At 40.5% G+C, this 20,031-nt stretch overlaps 1 protein-coding gene across 4 annotated transcripts in view; it reads left to right on the top strand.

Annotated features, from left to right (window-relative positions):
• The first annotated feature begins 1,149 nt into the window (after window positions 1-1,149).
• ptpn4a (protein tyrosine phosphatase non-receptor type 4a) overlaps window positions 1,150-20,031 on the top strand; it is a 63,041-nt gene continuing 44,159 nt past the window's right edge. For all 4 annotated transcript variants that reach the window (XM_041056972.1, XM_041056970.1, XM_041056971.1 and 1 more), the window contains exon 1: window positions 1,150-1,656. The gene's annotated coding sequence lies outside the window, so the exon portion shown is untranslated. The remainder of the gene's footprint in view (window positions 1,657-20,031) is intronic.

The raw sequence follows: 20,031 nt of genomic DNA, 5'->3' as shown, positions 1-20,031 counted from the left end.
TACAAGCATGAGAAGTCCTGCAGGAGCATCTGAAATTCACAAAAGATACATCATATTATATACACGGGGTTGTACCCATCTCAAGGACACTTCTGGGCGTGAATGGGCATGTCTTTTTTCTTTTTCCCTTTGTCTGATTGGTGCATTTTTACTGGTGTCAAATCTTACGTCAAAGCTTTTTTCCTAGAATTTGGCAGACTTCGTCTCTATTGGTGTCATTGCTCATCTCATGTGTATCACTGATTGTCCATTTTTACCACACTTCACTTACATTTTATTTTTAATGGGATCTGAATTTCTGTTGTTTGCTTTTTTAAAAACTTTTGAGACTACCTCAAAATTAGCAACAGATACAGTAGGAGTGAGTATAACATGAGAACAGCACATGCACTCTGAACAACATCAGCTGCTAAATAAGCACATTCACAGGAGCATACACAGATGAGTAGAATATTGGGGAGTCAAAAGGGAAGCGAGATGAGAATGGTCATCAGTATATGGGGAACAGTGGTAAAACAATGTACGGGACAGAGGGATTTATACCTTTGTGGTTTAGTGTGGTGCCAAGGACAACCACAGGTGCAAGATGGGCTGTGCTCCAATGGAGAGCATCGTGAGAAACAGAGTAAGGGAGTGTGCGTGTGGGTGTGTATGTGTATGTGGGAGAGCAGCATGGGGAACGGTGCAGAGGAGTGTTCATGTGGCAGAGTAGAGGTGTAGGTGTGTGTGTGTGAGACATGGTAGAGCTGTGTCAGTGTGTGAGAGATAGAGTTGGGAGGGGGTGAGTGAGATACAGAAGCAAACAGAGAACAAAGTCTAGGATAAGCTGAACACAATTGGATTTGCACACATTGAAAAAATATACAAACATATTGCACAAAATCGGACACTACAATAACATGCCTCTGCTTTTGACATGGTGATGTCCACGTTTAAAATGTTTTGACAGCAGCATTCGACCGATACAAATAAAACTCAGACTGTGGTTAAGTTCCTCATAAGGATTAATATAAAGATTAGATTTTGTCCCGGTTCTACCGGGGTGCGCTCAAAAGCAAACAGCGCGCCTCCCGTTCCGTGGCCCCGCCCCTGTGCGATCTGTTTGCGCCATTACGTAGCTATACTGATCACTGCTGTGGTGCAAGGCAGGCAGGCAAAGCAGCTGCAGAGAGACCAGGGAACGCTGACAACAACGGACAGGCTCGTGTCGGGAAAGTCAGAAACGCAACATTTGCCTATTCGGTGATTTGATGTTCAAAAATTTTCACTTGTAACCTTTTTGCTGATCGCATTTTTTTTTTTTTACGCATGCGTGGGATTATATTTCGCATATTCTCGACCTGAAATGACTGCTAGTCGCCGTGTCTAGCCAATGGTTACTGCGGGGGCTCCTGTCTTGTGGATTATCCGTCGTCGCCGAGCCAGTCGCATGGTCGAGCCCGGAGGAGGCCCCGCTCTGCTGGATGGATGTGTGTGAAGCAGCGCCGGACTCCGGGTACTGATGAAGACGGTGATAGTGATGATGCTCGGGTTTCATCGGCAGTGGGTGAACTGATCTTGGATGTTCGGGGTCTGTCGCCCCTACACAAACCATTTCCTCATACAGCAAAAATTAAATTCCTTAAAAACTGGACGCCCCTGGAGCAGTTTATGACGGTAAGAAAGACACTCATTCACAGGCCACTAGTCTTTACAGCCAACTGACGTTAGCTAGCTAGCATAGCGCTGTCACTTTTATCCAAGTTGCTGCCCGCACGGCTAAATTGGGTAATATTGCGAAATAACACTGGGATAACGTTACTCCATTAGGCCTGTGTTGTAATTACACTTATGCCTGTTTGAGTGGGGTCTCTCAAAAAGAAAAAGAAACACATTTTACTCCATAACCTCAATTGCCAGTGCTTGTGTAGCTCGCTTGTTAGCTAGCTGTTTCTTAGCCCATTCAATATCTCGCAGTTTACTTTACCTAGCTGCGAAACCGGAGCTAATCCAGTGTGCGCAGGATTGGTATGTATTTAAATGTTTATTGAATCATTAAAACCTTCCTGCAGTCGACAGATAATTTAGTTAAACAGGCCGTTAATAGCTCATTCATTGTACAGTGTACAATAACCCCTTTAATGACAGAGTCTAGTTGGCGTTCAATGGAACCAGTGCGGCGTCAGTTATGTTACGACTGTGGCTTTACATATGACATCGCTGTTTTTTTTAGCATATGCAGTCGCCACGAATTAGTGCTTTTCGAGAGATTTGCATTGGCGAGTTTCGGTGCAAGTGTTGTTTGACTGGGCTAATGTGATCACCTTACCTTTTAGCCTAAACGATGAATAGATATACCGAATACAGGTCGCTCAGATGAAGTGGATGTGAGGTTTTGCCATTCATTGCTCAGTGACTGGTGAAACACCGTTTGTTACAACTGCTCTTCTGAATATGTCACATTCTAGAAATGTCATCCGAGAGGGCCTATGTGGATAAGCTGCTTATTTGCGACCCCGCATTTATTGCTCCCGTGCATTAATAATTGCTTGTTATTTATTTATTAATGAACGAAGTAAATGATAGAAAAGGGCTCAGGTCTGCTGGGCGAAAGCTGTTAACTATGTGGTGTTAAGTAATGGATGTGAAGGTTTGCTGTGAGGCGTCCTCCTTTTTTTTCGATGACGTAATCTTCCACCATCCGTGCCACATCTTTTGGGTCGCAGTCGGTTCCTGTGCTGCCTGCTGCTTGCCAGTCTGCTGCCGCTGCTGAGATCATATGGACCCTGCTCTGTCCTGTTTGTCTGGCCTCCATCTCTCCCTCCCTGGCTCTTTCTCGTGTCATTTTAGCTATTTAAACCGCAAGAGAAATGATTTTAGAGTCATGTCAGAAGTTGCTCCTGGATGGGATCTCGGTTAGGAGCGGCAAAGGAAGGCACTGTGAATGAGATCCCTCAGCTGGGTTCAAGTGTTCACCAAAATCAGAAGCCCCAACAGGGTGACTGGGGATCCCCAGGGATCTGTGAGGGGGGCACCACAAGCACAACCTGATGACACACTGTGTATATCCAATATGTTTTACTGACTTTTTACGTGTAAGATGAGACAGTGGAAATTGTTTTGACAAGAGTCTTTCTACAGTATCCTTTTCTGACGGAATCGCATAAAGAAAATGCTTAACAGATGGGGGTCCAAAAAATGACTTTGACCTAATGTTTGTGGCTCTTCTTGACCTGAATACATTTGGGAATCCCAGTCTGGAGGCTGATGGTTGCTGAAGCGTAAGTGCTTATCTTGGGAATTAGTCCTGCCATCTTGCACATTTTTTTTATTTGGGACACCATTCTGGGCCTTAATTGCTATTATACATTAAAGCTGTGGTAGTAAGGATCATTTTGCATTAGACTAGAATAAATTACTAGAAAAGTACTTTTCACAGGCTTGTTAGCTTGTACAGTCCTTAGCCTTGTAAATGACACGTAGCTTTACAGCTCACTGATGCCAGTTTTGCAATGAAATGTAGGTAGCAACAAGATGTCACGATTATTTTCTCGTTATATGCATTCATGCAATTATTTACATTGATAGACACCCTCAAGAGCTTGGTTAAATTTAGCATCATATTGTTGTCATCTCTTAATTATTTGATTTCATCTATGTATTTTAAGCTGACCCACCTACTTTTTTTTGTTTCCAGACACGTAGCGATAGTTGCTCTTTAAAAGGCTGAAATACATCATTCCTGCTCGCCCAAAATGCTTTTTACTGCTGTTGAAACCAGTAGAACCTCTCTGCTACGAGTCTCAGCCAGAATAAAGAGAGGAGGTAAGGTTGTGCTGTGGTGCTGTTGGTACGTGAAAATGACTAAATAAGGCTGAGCAAAGTTTGTTTTCATTAAATAAAAGATATGCAATTTATAAATTCGTATAATTATGTGCTGAAAAGAATCATGCAGAATCCTGCTCTGAATTTCTTTGCTTTTCCTCTGTCCAAACCTGAAGAAGTGGATGGACTCAGCTGGTGAAGATTAAATTGCCTATGGCAATGGCCCTGCTTTACTTTAACGGTGCACCTGAACCAGCCATCCCAACGGTTTACAAAGGAAGTGTGTGTGTGTGTGTGTATGTGAGAGAGAGTGTGAGAGAGAGAGAGACAGAGAGACAGAGACAGAGGGAGAGAGAACAGATTGTAAAAACTGAGGGGAAGAAAAGACAAGAAGATATGGATAGAGAGGGTACGGAGGGAGGAAGACAGGAGAGGCACAGGTGTGGCAGAGGTAATTGGGATTAACTTCACCTGTTAGCAGGGGGATGGGGTATCCCAAGGGAGCAAACTAGGAGTCAGGTAGTACCATAAGATCCCAAGGCAACTTGGGATCAAATTTAACCGTCGATATGGTGCAGAGGCAAATTGTAATTTACCCTTATCTTATTTCCAACCATTCAACCTCAGAATTTCATTGTGTTGGTTCATAACATCCAAAATGACAAATCATCTCGGCCAGTTGTCTTCACATTTGTTGAAAATGCAGACAATGTCTTGGGGCATAGCCCGCAGGCCTGTAATGCTTTCAGTTTGAGAAATTGTTGGTCATTATTGCCTGTAGGTAGGGTCTGCATTGGCAACAAGGCCAAAAAATAATTTAGATGTAGTGGTTTGCCAGTGAGTTCTTCTTCATCTGTAACTTGATGAAACTCTGATGTTTCAGTTGGAACCTAAGCATTTGTTAAATGAGGAACAGTGTATAATAATACTGTTTTACCGGCACCAAATTTTCAATGCTGTGGTTGATTTGGGGTGGGGGCAAGCAATAGACTCTTTCATTAGTGTTAATTTTGAAAGCTTGGAGGTAAATTCATGTCCACTTTGGTGTCCTTAGACCTCTCAGTACCAATTTATAAGCATGCCAGTTTTGCAGTTGCCAGTGGAGAAGATGCATAAAGATGACAGCCTTCTGGCAAACATCATAAACAGGCCCACATAGCAGAGTGGTCAAAGGTCAGCCATTGTTCTTGCTGGTTTGAAAGCCTGGGAGATGTGTACACATTGTGGGATGGGCTTGGGAGTACAGAATGTTTGGGAATGTGTGTTGAATAGTGTGCTTAAACATTCTCTTTTATACAGGTCTGTTTAGTATGCCATTTCCAAGGTGTTTTGGGGCTTAATGATGTGGTTCCATGTTGTGTCCGCACCCTGAGATTTACATGTTCCTTTTTTGCCTGCTTCTCACCTCTCTAATTCGAGTTTTCTACTCTTCCCTTTTCGGTCTATCTTTGTCTAACACCTTATTCTGGTTAGTCTCAATGCTGAAAAGACACACCCTGCCACTTAGTATGTTTCTCAGTAGTGCTGACAGCTTAGCATTGGTGTGAACTGACAAGTGTCGGTAAGAGCACTGCTACTTGGGTGCTGCAGGCAAGATACATTATCAGGATTTAAAGTTGGTAGCATTTGCGTATCTTAGTAGGCTTGGACGCGTTGCCAGAAGTACTATAAAAAAAAAACCCAATCAGCATTAGAGAGCTTCTCTCACCAGACACTTGCATAACTCTTTTTGAGTTCAAATATCCAGTTGCCTATTCACTGTCAATATAGTGCTGCTGAGTTATTCATTTTATACCCATAACCAAATTAATAAGGCCCTCCTCTTTATTTTAGTGACACCACGCTCTTTGGGACCTGTGCTGACTGTTGGTGACAGCCTGTTCACGTCTAACCAAGAGGACCAGCTGTCAGCCCATTCCATTCTAACCCTTTGGAAAGCTCACAGTCCTGAATGTAGTTAGGAAGTGTTGTAAGCTTAACCATTGATAGATGGTGATGCAGAGTTCAGCCATTTCATCTTACAGTGGCTGCACACCGAGCTGTTTGGTGCCAAGTTGCTTGTGATGCTCTGCCAGTTCATTTCTTGAATGTTATGTGTCTTTCATCAGTAATTACACGAGGGGTAATTGCTGCTAATAAGGTATTTTAAAATGGTGGGCAAAATAGTTATTATACATTTACAAATACGCTTAACATGGCACAGGCCGACACAAATACAATTTTGCCTGTAGCACTCACAGATCACCACCGTTGTCCTCAGCCACAGTTCTTTCAGTGTTGTCTCACTGGCAGTCCATAAGTGTACCAGCCAAAGAGCAATCCATTCACATAAATATCCAGCCAGGTAGTTCTACGAAAGGCAGCCACTTAGTGGTGTGTTGCTGGGGTGGATATGGCACAGCTCTTCAGCAAAAATCATTTCCCAAGCCCCAAACACAGCTGTGTTTATTCTGTATGAGATACCTCAGCTACAGAGTGTTGGCATGAATGTGACTTGACAGATCTGGATAGATAGCAAGTAGTAGTGCCATATTAATAGTGACCCGTTTTGATTGCTTACATAGAGTAACTATATCAAGTTGTGGATTCATCTGTCAGGCTTGTAGCATGGTAGTAGAATATCATTCAGATAGTAGTGGAGAAGATTCATGTTATTATTTTCTGCCTGTGAATACTTGGACAAAAATAACAGTGGCCTTGTGAATTGTGTATAAATGATTGGGAGTAGATTCAGTTCAGTCAAGAACTTGTTTTAGTGTTATTTTATTTTGGAATGAACATACGTATATCACAGTGATTCTTCATGGTTCTATAAGAATGTTCTAAGGAGTCTTGTAAGTATGTATAGTCACTCCAGTAGTGTATTTTAATGGAAACGTGAGTTTGTAGTGTTTTTATTCACTTCCTGGAAAATCAGTCTGAATGCATTTGTTCCATCTGAAGGTTTTATTTTAGATGTATTACTGTCAGATCAAGGTCAGCTCTTCTCTCTCTCCCTCTGTGTCCGGCGTTGGCGTATCTGGATCATGCATAACTAATCAGATGAAACTGCATATTATGGTAATGGTGTTCTGAGTTAGTGGGCAGCCATAATGGTTTGATTAGCTGTAACAGCATGCTCCCCAACCAGAGAGGATCTAGACAGACCCCCTACTTCCCTCTTTCTCTATCGTGCACACACACACGCAGTTGCACTCACTCATCAGTTCAGGTATACAGGATTCAGACAACACCAGAGAGAATTGTGACTCGGCGTGCATGCACAATATCGGATTCTTTTCCAATATTGTGCATAATAAGGAAGTCTGATTTTTTTTTCGAGATCCCTGTGAATCATACCGGTATCTCTAAGTGCAAGAGAAATCATATCTTGTGATCCCATCTTGCTTTAATAGCCCTACCAAATCAGTTAGCAACATGTTTTTGTCATTGACATCGAATCAAATGACAATTCCTTTTGAATTGTTGCAGGGGTGGTACAATTTGTAGAGTATGTCACTTTCTAATTTACAGAACAGGTTCCTGGAACTCTCTCTCTTTGTAAAGGGTTCAGATTAGGTCTCCATGGCTATCATATCATACTGTATCATCAGACCACACAAGACCTTGTGAAAGGGCTCTTTTAGAAGAACATACAATAAAGGCAAAGCAGTTTAGGATCTGAGAAGTGAAGGGGAATGGTATACAACATGAATCAATTTATGAAATTCATCCACTCTGTTTTAGGATGAAAAAGGTGCTGTTTTTAATCCATTCCTTGCAAACAGTGCATAGGAAGCTTATGTTAAATTGTTAAAATTGTATGAGAACTTCATTTACAAAATGATTCATTAAACCGACTCATTTACTCCACTAGGCCACATACAGAGTGGCTCTAGATATCTGTTTCAATTCATCATCCAGTGTCGTCCCACTGATGAGTCACTTGTGTGCTCTAACCCAGTTTCTGAAAATGCAGGGCTAGATTATACCGACAGAGCCAAGAGATAAAGATAGCTAGATTACGGTTTAGGGACTGTGAGATAGGCCTAGCTAGCAGTACAGAAGTTGGATTAAGGGAGCACAACATAAAGACATTAAAGGATTAAAACGATCATTGATGATCACTGGGTATGAGATGGATAGATGCAGGGATGGCCATTGGTTAAATGGGAGGGATGGAAGAGGGGGCTGGACAGGTAAACAGAAGGGATCTGGGGGGTAACTCACAGGCATCAATGGGTGGATTGAATGTATGAAGTGATACTAGATGTTTGGCCCCATTAGTTTAAATTCAGGTTTAAAGGAACAAGAAATCTTAATTTAGAGACTCTCAGGTACGTTTTGGAACACGGCAACCAGTTCTCATTCAAGAGCTCAAATTACCAATATTTTTTCTAAAGGAACATGTGTAGCTATACTGAAAAAAGCTCTGCTTACATAACAAATAAAAGGTAACCGCTGGGGTACATTCCATCAATGCACTAAATGAATATTGAGAAAACATTTTCAGTAATTATTGTGCGTTATTCATTCTTTTAAAAAACATTTTACTAATTCAAATGTCTGTGATAGTTGTAGATGCTTTTGTTAAAGTACATTAAGGGTGTCTTTTTTTAGCATCTGGTCAGGGCTTTATGATTTTACTGTGGTTTTTTTGTGTTGATCAATTAAATAAATAAATATAAATCAAATAAACTAATGGTAAAAAAAAAAAAGACTTGTGCCTATTGGCAGTTTCTTTTACATTAGGAATGCATTCAGCCTGTTGAAATGTGTTTAACTCCAAATCTAAATACAAATATAAATTTGGTGACTTTGCCCCAAAATAAGGTCTAAAATTTTTTTTTGCCACAGATTATACCTCTACTACACATGTGCAAGGTTTCACAGTACCAGTTTCTTTTACAGCTCCACCCAGAGTGCCATGATGTGATGCCATCAGCACATCCAGAGACATTATAACGGAAACTGTCTTGAACCTCAGCTGTGAGCGCGCGTCAGTACAACACAACTGGCTTGATAGGCTTCCTGGTTTGGTTGTTTTAAAGCAGACGATTGGCTTTTTGTGTAGGGGTGGGATATGTGTCATTTAACCACCATCTTTGGTGTTATGGATGTTTCTATTCAGACTTCTTTAAGTGGTTGGTCTCCTCCGTCAAAGTGCTTCTGTTGGAAATTAGTGCATGAGTGCAAACTGCCCTTAAACTGGGACTGGATTCAGAGTGGGATTAAAATAAGGAAATCAGTCCTTCCTCACCACCAACTCTCCATATCATCATGGAGTGATATGCTTATACCCACTCTTTCTTTCACCTGAAAGAGGACTCCTTTCCACTACAGCCCCACCCCCGCCTTTACACTCCTCAGGTATGTGAGTACAGCTGGCTCCTAGGTCTTTGCTAAGAGCTATACCCCAGTGCATGTTTTGGCTTGTCTTTTCTGTCACGATCACCCGTCCCATTTTCCCCCAAAATGACTTTGAGTACTGTGACACAAGCAGTTCTATGCACATTTAGACATACACGCACAATTTCCAAGAACTGCATTGTGATGTGTGCTCAGCAAAGAACTGTTAGACCTATTTCCATGTGCCCATTTTAACCTGTTGCTTGTGCAACCTGAGCTTAGCACTCGTGTGTGTGTGTGTCAGCTTCAGATTCTCAGGTCTGTCTTTGAAACAGCTGCTTAAAGAGCCTTGAATACCTCAGGAGGTCAAAGGACACAGTTGCTTAAGAACAGTGGGTCAGAGCCAAAAATGGATGGCGTTTCTTATTCTGCTGTGTCCCCATGAGAATTACCAAGGTTACACTTTTGTTTGTTTGTTTTTTTTATTGCCTACAATCATATATCTGAAAAGCAGTGACATTACTGGCTGTAGAAAATGTTTCCAGCTTTAGATTGTTCACTTTTTTATTTATTTATTTACAAATGAATGGTGAGAGAGTTTCATTTCAGTTTCATAAAAAAACAACCAAAAAACAAACAAACAAACAGAAGCCGAAACTTGTGCGTTAGCTTCCTGTCCTGTTTTTCCGAAGTGTGGTTTTTGTGCGACACTTGACAGGGTTATTTCTGGAAGATCAACAGTTTACATGGTAAAACCTAGTTTTATCCACTGCTTGTTTAGCTTGGAGATCTGCAGGGGAAGCGCAAAGGTATTCCGTATCCAACTCAAACAAGAACAGACAGAGCAGTCTAGAAAGACAAGACATTAGTACTGCAGTTTTTATTTCATACTGCTTTCGGTTTCTCCTCTGACAGGCTTGTTTTCGGTCTACACCTCCTTCCTCCTCTTTTTTATTTTCATCCTCACCGCTCTTGAATCCTAGTCTACATGACCAGCTTGTTCAAGGCAACGCTGTTTGCAAATTCTGTCTCTCCACAATTTCCTCTGTTTTAGTCAACAGACGGGAGCCGAAATGTAGACGTGTGAACATGTCATCACTGTGCATGTGAAGTGGTGCAGCGAAGTGAGCAAGAGGGAAAGGACCGACAACATGCATAGAAATATCTGGTTACAAAGGCTGTTGGGCATGCTTTTTAGGAGGGTGTGTCCACCCACGTGAGCTTGGATTACTCTGAACAGCACACACCAACATTCGCGCTCTTTTGTTGACATCTGGGCCTGCCCTAACCTCTCTCAGCTTTAACTCACAGCCTGAGGACAGGAATGATCCTTTCCTCAAGCTAAGTTTTTCCACATTAAATCGAGGCTCCGTTCTTGCGCCCTTTAGTTGAACTTTACAGACATGTTCCAAATGGCTGGGCAGTATGTTGACAACAGTGTCATGATATTAACAAGGACAATATGGCAAATGTACATTTAAATAGAACCATTAGCTAACATGTCAGAACTTTTGAATCCCAAAAAGTAATCTCTTAAATAAATAGTCGAAGCCACTAATATAACAGATTCCCTTTTTTGAAAAGGGCTTAGCTAACACAAGAGGCATACAGGGAAAACAACAGGGCTTCAGTGGAGGGTTGAGACTTAAGAGCAGTGATCCAGTCTATGATTGGCAAAATGTAAAATGTCTCTAGAAACACAACTGTGACTAATTGGTATGGTGAGTTTGACAGGGACCCAAGCAATCTTATTGTGTGTTAGCTTGATGTTAACGTGTAAGTTACAGTGATTTTGTAGATTAACTGACTGCTGAAATGTATGATAATTTAAATTTAACAGTAGTTGACCTGTTACAGTGGTGAGAAAAAGAAATCAACCCTTTGGAGTTATCTGCATTTTGAGATAAGTGTCTTAAAACATGGTCAGATCTTCATCTAAGGTACAATTATGAACAAACACAATCTATTTGAACTAATAAAACACAAAACATTGTATTGTTCTTGGCCATTAGTGAGTATGAGTATCATTCAAACATTCACAGTTAGCAAAACTGGAGTCCAATCAATGAAACCAGACTGAAGGTGTGGGTTTGAGCAAATTTGATATATGACAAGCACTCAAACATTTTGAGTTTGCTTTTCAAAAGAAGCATCTCCTGATGCCTCACAAAAATGGATAGATGTCAGAAGATTTCAGATGGGTATAGTCTGGTGTGCTGCTGCTTGGTTGGAACAAAATCCTGCAGCCACACGGCCCTTTGTGGAACAGTTTGGACACCTCTGACCTAAGGTTTACACGCTACCTAAGTTTTGCTGCCTCCGGGCCTGGAAAGCTCACCATCAACAAGAGGCAGAATAATGTCAGGGTCACCAGCTAGACATCGGTAGTAACTGGATGATGCAGCAGGACAGTAATCATATAAGTAAATCTACCACGGAATGACTTCAAACAAAGAAAATCCAGCTTTTGGAATCAGAGCCTAGACCTTAACCCAACAAAGATGCTGTGGAATGCTCAGAGCGCTGTTCACAGCAGACACCCTAAAAACATGGCTGAGCTGCAGCGTTTCTGTAGGAACAATGGTCCAAAATTCCTCCTGAATGTTGTGCAGGTCTGAGCTCTTGTTTGAGGTTATTGATGCCACAGGAGGTTTGACCATTTATTAAATCCAAGGATTCACTTACGTTTTCCACCAGCACTGTGAATGTTTAATGGGTGTGTTCAATAAAGACATGAAAGATTATAATTGTGTGTTATTAGCATAAGTGGATTGTGTTTGTCTGTACTTAGTGACTTAGATGAAGACCAGATCACATTTTATTACCAGCTGATACAGAAAACCAGATAACTCCAAAGGGTTCACATATATTTTCTTGCCACTGTAGCTAACGTGTGAGCTTGTTAAAATGTACTTATCCATTGTGGTATTAATTTGTCAGTCTTTCAGTGTATTGATTTGTTTTACTGTGTGTCTGATGGCTAGGTATGTACTATATCAGCTTGTTTTTTTCTGTGGGTATTTGTGTGTGTGTGTGTGTGTTGGGGGGGTTACATAGAGTATGTGTGTAAAAAAAAAAAAAAAAAGAAAGCAAGCAAAACGGACAGTCATACCCGTAGAGAATCTGTGTGTGTTGGGTGTGTGTCAGGGATGAGAATGGGAAGACAGAGAGAACATGAGAACAAGACTGTGTGTGTCTGAGTGTGTGTGCTAGGGAAACAGGCAGCCTCGCTGCTATTTTCTGGGGCAGGCTATCAGGCAGGGAGGCAGCAGGGAGGGATAATAACAGAAGCTGTTACATTCTTGTGGTTTCTCTGATTTCAGCATGAGGCAGGGGGCTGGCTCTGGCTGACTCATGGCTACTCTGCCTACTTTGTCTCTATCAGCCTCTGAGCCAGCAGAGACACTGCTAGCAAGAGGACAATACATGACATTTCTTGGACACTTTAATCTAACACACATTAATTATAGCGGACCCTGAATCTGTGCATGTTTTAGCACCTCTTGCTCAAGCATCAACCTGGCAACTGATTAACACTGGCAAAGCCACCACTGTGAGCAGTGGCAGTAATTTTACTTCATGGTTTGCTAGTTCAGGTTTGTTCCTCAGGCCATTTGACAGTCACTTTTAGATGCTGCAGTTGAGAACTTATTTGGATATCAAATATCTTGCTGTGTCGAGTTGTATGTTCTGGTTGTGGAGCACTTACATGCTCCCTTCACTCATCAAATCCAACAAGTGCAACAACCGCGGAAAAACTGAGCTGTATATACTGGTTGGAAGTTTACAGGATGCTGTTGTGTTTATGTTCAATAAGAGCAAGGTGTCGAAAGAAAAGCATAAAGAGGGATTTCACAGAAAGTGCTCAGATTATGACAAAAGCTGGTGCTTAGCTGGAACACAAGGTGTGTAAACTGGCCGAACTGGTTCAGTCACCCCTGGACATCAGGAATCCAAATATTCACAATCTAAAAGCATCTCTCCAGAACCATAAAATATCCTTAAAGATTCCAAAAATTATATAAACCCAAATGTTTCTTGTGCTTGGTGGGTCTCAGTCCTTAGTTTGTGTTCTTAACATTTCTTCTTTATACAGTAACATAATTACGCTGAAGTTGAATCTGTTTCATTGGTTCATTTAAGCCCTCACTTCGGTCTGGGGTTGCGCTAATCTTCTTTTGTAAAATCAGATTAATGCAGAACAGGCTACCCATGTTTGTGTAGATTGCAGGTTGTTGTATATCAGTCAAGTGTTGCACTACCACAAGTGCATGACCTGTACGAGCCTTTTTTGTAACCTTATAAGGTTACATTATGAGTTAAAATTAAAAATACAATTCTACAACAACCTGTATATAAGTATTAATTAAAAAAGAATTAATAAAGTTAATGCTACAGAATACATGTGGTCAGCCCAAAATAGCTAATGTTAGATAATATGTTTGAATATGTAAACACACTGGCTTGCATTGTTCCAGCTGGTCACATGCCAATGCTTCAGAAAAAACAGTGCAGTAATGCTTTGGTATGTTTTATTAGATTCAATATTTGGTTCGTTTAATAAATTGGATTATTGTCACACAGTATTCTGTATCAAAGCTGTGCCAGCAGAAGGCTGTTTCTCCTGTGTCAGGACGTTGACAGCGCGCTGCGTTACCTGATGCAAGCAGAAGTAAAGCTTCGCTCAAAAAGCCTGATCATGGGAGATTTTGTACAAGCTGTTTGAGGTAAACATGTAATCATACAGCTTGATATTTTGTACAAAGCAAACTATGGCCTTCAAGTGGATTAATCCAGTCACAAATTTCTGCCTTCACACCTCAGGACATGCAAAAAAAAAAAAAAAAAGAGTGAGAAATTGCTGTCTCAGTATTTTTCACCAACAGCTAACCTTCTTTTCTACAGTGTGGAAACATTGTACTGAGTACGAGGTGACTGTCAGGTGGGCCCACGCTTTCCTGTTTTGGCCCTGTTTACCAACCACAAAGTGTTCCACACATCTCCATCTCCTCATCTTCACCTCTTCATACAACCTGTGGTGCAGAGATACCCCCTAACACCTCTCCCACACACATGCTTTGTGTTTTATCAGCTATGGATTACATTCAAACAAGCTGTATAATCATCAACTGCACATTTGAGACACCTTTTCCGCTTGAGTCTCCCGTGTCGCAGTACGACCTTTTGGCTGTTTAGCAGTGTATCGGAATAGTTTGCAGTTGATTGTAATCAACCCCAAGGACAGTTTCTGAGTTATAATATTTTGTAGGTCCTCGATCTTGAGCATTCACAGTACTGCTAGCCACATCCCCTTTCTGTTGTCACTGTTTCTCTCAACCCAAAAAATGCAAAAAAAATTGCACCTGTGTTTTCCCCACCCACAGAAACTTCTAGGCTTGCAGAGCGGCACTGTAGGGTCAAACCATTCTGCTGTCTAAAAAGTAAATGTGACTGAAAAGATGGTGGTGATCACAAAATAAATGATGTGGATCCATGTAAAACTTAGGCAGAGCTTCAGGTATCCTCAATTATGCATCAAGAAGAATGCCTTTCATCAGCAAAACAGAGCAGACTCTACATGCCTATGGTATGTCCCAGCCATGGACACACACACACACACACACACGTCACACCAGGTACAGCAACATGCTGAAGGTAAAATCTGTTTTTCTCAGATGTGAACAGCTTAAGGTGACTAGACAATTAACTTTTAGACATTCCAAAGCAGCAGATGTTGTGCATCAGTTTTCATGTGTGACTTTGTGAGCATACAGATCCAAGTGTGAAGGAAACAAAGTGTGTTTTAGCATGTTATACTGTGTTCAATGGATGTGTTCATTAGATAGTGTGAGTTTACTACTCAGCTTCCCATTTATATTTACATTAGTCGTAGGTGTTAGCTAGTAATGCAAACACGTGTGTAGTGTTCACATTGTGTACTGTAAATTTCTAGAGAAGAGCCTCTGTCTTTTTACTGAATGCAGTGTGTGTATATATATTTTTTGTTTCTTTTGTGTTGTTCTATGTCTTCATTTCTTTTCAAGGTTAAGTATCTATAACATACAAACAAGCCAGCAGAGTAGATTGTATTGTATTTTTTCTACAAAGACTAGTATTTTAGTACAGCTCTGGTCAGTAGCAGGAGACTGCAGAGTTTCCAGGAAAATGACTGTTGGATTACTTCTATTAGGCTTATGATAAAAGCCTTTTCCTAGTACTCTCTCCTCATCTACCCCACTGCCTTTCTCTCATTTTAAATGGCAGTCACAGTCTACTTCTATTTTCTTGGCAAAGAGCAAGAATGGCATAGCTATGGCTTCTTAGAAAAAGTCTTGAGTCGTGTTGGGCGAGCCAGATAATGAAGAGATGGGTTGAAGTTTGATGAGATACGTTCTGATTGGTTTAGCAGTGTTTGAGTATCATGGCCTCAGCAGCTATAGCTTCTAAGAATAGGAATACAAGGTCATCCAGAGGGTGCAGGGGATTAAGTAAATCATGTAGTCATCATGACTTCGTCACATGCTGTCGTCTCTCTGCCTTTTTCAAAGAGACTGACCGATTTGGTTACTTTGCCAAAATCAAGCCTTTATTTTGAATATATTTATATTAAACTTGTGTTGGTCCCTGTTGTTAGCAGTGGCTCAGGGTGGACAAGTCTACACTGGTGTAAATTTCTTCACACTATTCCTGGGGTCACTTATGTACAGAAAAAGGGAGTGTAGAGTGATGTAACACATATTCCATGTTTTTGAGTCAGGAAGTTATGTCATTCTGTCAATTATTATGCTATTATTACATTATCAGTTGGTTCTCGTCCCAGCCTGTAATGTCCATTAGAATTGCATTAACTGTATTTGCCTTTTTCCAGAGAAAATCAAGTAATTCTGCACTCTGAACTAAAAAAAAAATCTGTGATATTTCACTGCACTCCATGCCACTGAATTGCAAGGTAGAATAATCTGTTGAAATTGTTTTCATGCTTCATGGCAACTGGGTTCTTTCACTGTAAGACCTGTATGAGCACTTTGGCGCATTCAGGCAATTCTAAAGCTGCTTTCACATGATTAGCATCAAAGTGCTTAACACTTTGTAAACCAATTCTCATTTTTAAGGTTTGGAGTGTTGATGCCCGACTCACCAACTCATTGAACTTTAACTTTCTTTCTTACTGCATCACTGCTTGAAGTTAATATCCATGATACAGCTGTGTAGGCACATGTGGGTGTGTTTTGTTGCACATATACTTTGTTTTTAGCCCTCAAAGACGTGGATTGTACATAATTCAGAATCAAATATTTTTAGAGCTTTCTGGACCTTTTAACAGACTTCTACAACTAATACTGAAAGCATTGTAAAATATTTTAATGTGTGTACGTGTGGATGGATGTTACTGTAGATACTCAACACATTCACACACAGTTCCTATCAGTTTAAACAATCAAAATTCAAATCAAGAGTCAGCATCGGCTCACGTACACATGATCACCCATGAATATTTATGTTTGCTTGTGCATATGTGTGCTTTACTTACTCTTTATGGTGTATGGTGTCAAGGGGGCTCATACATCTTAATGAAGAGAGGCAGATTAACTTACTGCTTATTGATCCTACATGCTGATAAACACACATTCACTCTTGCTTGGAGCAGTGGTGGATCTTTTAACAAAATTAGAATAGTTACTTAATTGTAAAGATATACAGTACAACTGTACTTTTGACTGGTGGAAAATGACAAATCAGATGTTGCCACTGTTGAATTTGTGATATAATGATGCATTCAGGTTACTGCTTGGTTTGGCATTGAAATCTTTAAAAAATTGTCACAAAGGAGACAATACAATGACTGGAAAGTGACTCTTTTAAATTCTGAATGAAATTATACAAAAGTTCAGACATAAAACGTGGGACTCCAGATTAAATTTCAGTTGAAACTCCCAGGCCTCAGTAGGTGTAGTTACTTCCAGTATTGTTTCACATCTGTGTGGTGTAAACGTGTCTGTTGTCTTCAGCCACGTATATGAGCTGCTTTGCCCCCTAACCCAACGTAGCAGCAGCAGCAGCAGGAGGGAGTGTGCTTGGTACAAAACACCTGGCCTCCCTGGTGGTGGGGCAGGAATGTGCAGGGTTGAGGTGGATGTGGGTGGAAATTTGCAGCGTTCTCAGAACATGACCCCTGGTAACATTTAAAGGTGCCAGTGTCAGCAGGAAAGGAAAAAATTAGGGGAATGTGCTGCTTTAATCAAACCAGCATCTCTGTTTCTCAGCTCTCTGTTTTCCTGTGTGTGTGCTGGCGTTGTTGTTCTGTATGCACGTCTGTGTGTGTACATTGCTGTGAAGTAGAGGGCCCTTTGTTACATAAATGAGGTAACACTGTCTCACTGCTTTTCTTTTTCTTTTTTCTTTTACTGTTAAGGACCCCTTGCAACTTAAATGAACTGAAGTTATACAAAAGCTTAGAAGCATTGTGATCGCTGTCACCTTTAAAGAGCAGTGCTTCCTGCAGAGACGGCTACATGTTTCATACCAGCTGGATAGAACAGAACACAAGTTTTATGAGATGATTAAAAGAAATGGAAAAAAGCAACAGTTGTCTGTGTGTTGGGAATTAAATCGATTATTTAAGCAGCCATGTGCCTTTCATATTATGTTTTTTTTTTCAGTGGTTAGACTGTTGGTTGAATTATTCCTAGGACTGCTGTTGCACAGTACACTTTGACCACAGTGAATAAATATTTGTAAATGGAATAGTTGGATGTTAATGTATTTACAACGCAGTAGCAAGTTGTTACTTGCAGTGTTAGCTCAAAGCAGGAGACCTAAAAATGTGGGCTTCCTTCACCACTGCTTGCCAACCACCACTGTGACCTTTGTGCTATATGTAAATTCAAACCATCAGCTTAAGCCAGAAAAACCATGGTGTGTGTCTGTGTGTGTGTGTTAGCTGCAGCTACAATCATACAAAAGTTTTTACCTGTAAGTTTCTATAGTTGCATTGTTTGCTTTTTTTAGATTATACATGAATGTTTGCTGTGTATATAACATCTGTGATTGAAGTGAAGATGTTATCAGTGGGCATATTGAACTCTTATGTTGGCTGTTTTATTAAAAGCATGTGTTTTTTTTTGTGTGTAATAGACTATCGTGTGAAATGTATGGACCTTCAAGAGATGTTTTGTTTCCAGAGCTATTAAAATGATTGTAGTGTGATGTTGTCTGGCACACTGAGAACCACAAAAGTGTAAATTCTGTCACATAAACATGAAATAAAATAAACTATATAATTAAAAAAAAAACAGATTAATTGTAGCCGCCAGGGTGTTACGGTTTTAAATCCAGCATGGCCGTGGAAGTCGCACTGATTAGAGGTATGTGCTTCTAGCCAGAGGGTGTCTCACCACAAGACTTAATATGGGACGGGGGGTTGCATGTAGTTGTCTCTCCCCCAACATGTTCCCCCTCCACCTTTAACCATTTGAAATCCCTTTCTGAGCAGTGGCAAATCATGTGAATCGCTGGAAAAGCCTGATGTAACTGTATAGAATAACACTATAGAAAGAATACATGTTATTAAGTTGTTGGAGGGCAAGAGAAATGTCCCTGTGCATGCATTTGGCTCTGCAGCTAGAGGGAAATGCATGTTAGCAAGGTCAAAAGGGAAAGCGAGAGCGGAGGGAACAGCTCTAGAGAAAAGAAGTAGAAAATGGAGAAAAGATGCATGTATAGGGATGAAGGGAGGGGGGAGAGCAAGATGAAAGAGCAGTGTGGCCACAGAGGACAAAAGGATATGGCGAGGCATAGAACATCAGGTTGAGGTGGAGAGTAGAAGAACAGAATGTTGTGACGTGATGTTTATGCTTTATGTTTAAGCGACATGATTCACGTTTTCAGAGACATCTGACTCACAATCTGATTAAAATGAAAATCTGAAGCTTTTGGTCAGTCAGCCTGTTATCACCTTCACCAGCAAATAAATCGACTGTCACACAAGTTAATTATTTAATGTCAATCACTTTCAATTTTGTATGATATAGATATTATAGATATTGTTTACAATACAATAAAAATAGATGTAAAGAAAGTTGCATAGAATACATGTGGAAAAAGACTGTTCATTGGATGAGCGATTCATAGTTACCAAAAGGCAGACACCACAGTAAGAAGCTGCTGAAAGGTTTTTCCGCAGGACACACTGACTGATGCATGACTTTCTTTTCTCATTTTGCATTGTATTTTTGCAAAATGGAACAAATGGAGCATATTATTTTAAAGGCACCTTGTGAATTTTTCATTGTAAAAATGCTTGGTTTTGTTTATATTTTTTATTGCCAAAATTGATTCTCTGCAAGTCCAACTGAAATTACAAGTCGCCTTTTTGCGGTCGAATCTGCATCAAAGTGACTTTCACACTCAGCGGCAAGAGGTGTCCATTTATAGACTAGCTTGAAAGCCAGTAGGGGTTGTTGTTCAAAGTCTGTGGCTCTTTTTGTGTTGTCTCATGCTGTTAGCATCATCTAACGATAGAATGGTGAAAACTACTGCTTTGTGCTGAAATGGCTGTATACAGATAAGTGTTCAGTCTGTGTAGGAACGTGAACAGACAAGGCACAGTCATGAAACCAACTTGTATAAATGAGGATTAACTTTTTTTAAAATACTGATTTTCTTCCTCAAAAAGGAGCACATGCAATTTACAAAGTAGATCTGTTCTGTATGCTGTAGCATGAAAAACATGCCATTTATTATTAGTTTGACTTTAAAGCTGCCATCTGTTAAACACGGCCCATTAATAGCATCTAGTGATAGCTGTGGCCAAACACGTTCTACTTTCACAATGCTAAATACAAATATAATAAAATTTAATTTTGGCAAATCCTTGGGGCTACAGATTGGGGCTATTAT

This window comes from Toxotes jaculatrix, chromosome 15 (genome assembly GCF_017976425.1).
Source record: "Toxotes jaculatrix isolate fToxJac2 chromosome 15, fToxJac2.pri, whole genome shotgun sequence".
Classification (NCBI taxonomy): Eukaryota; Metazoa; Chordata; class Actinopteri; family Toxotidae; genus Toxotes; species Toxotes jaculatrix.
This window is presented reverse-complemented; position numbering and strand designations above follow the sequence as displayed.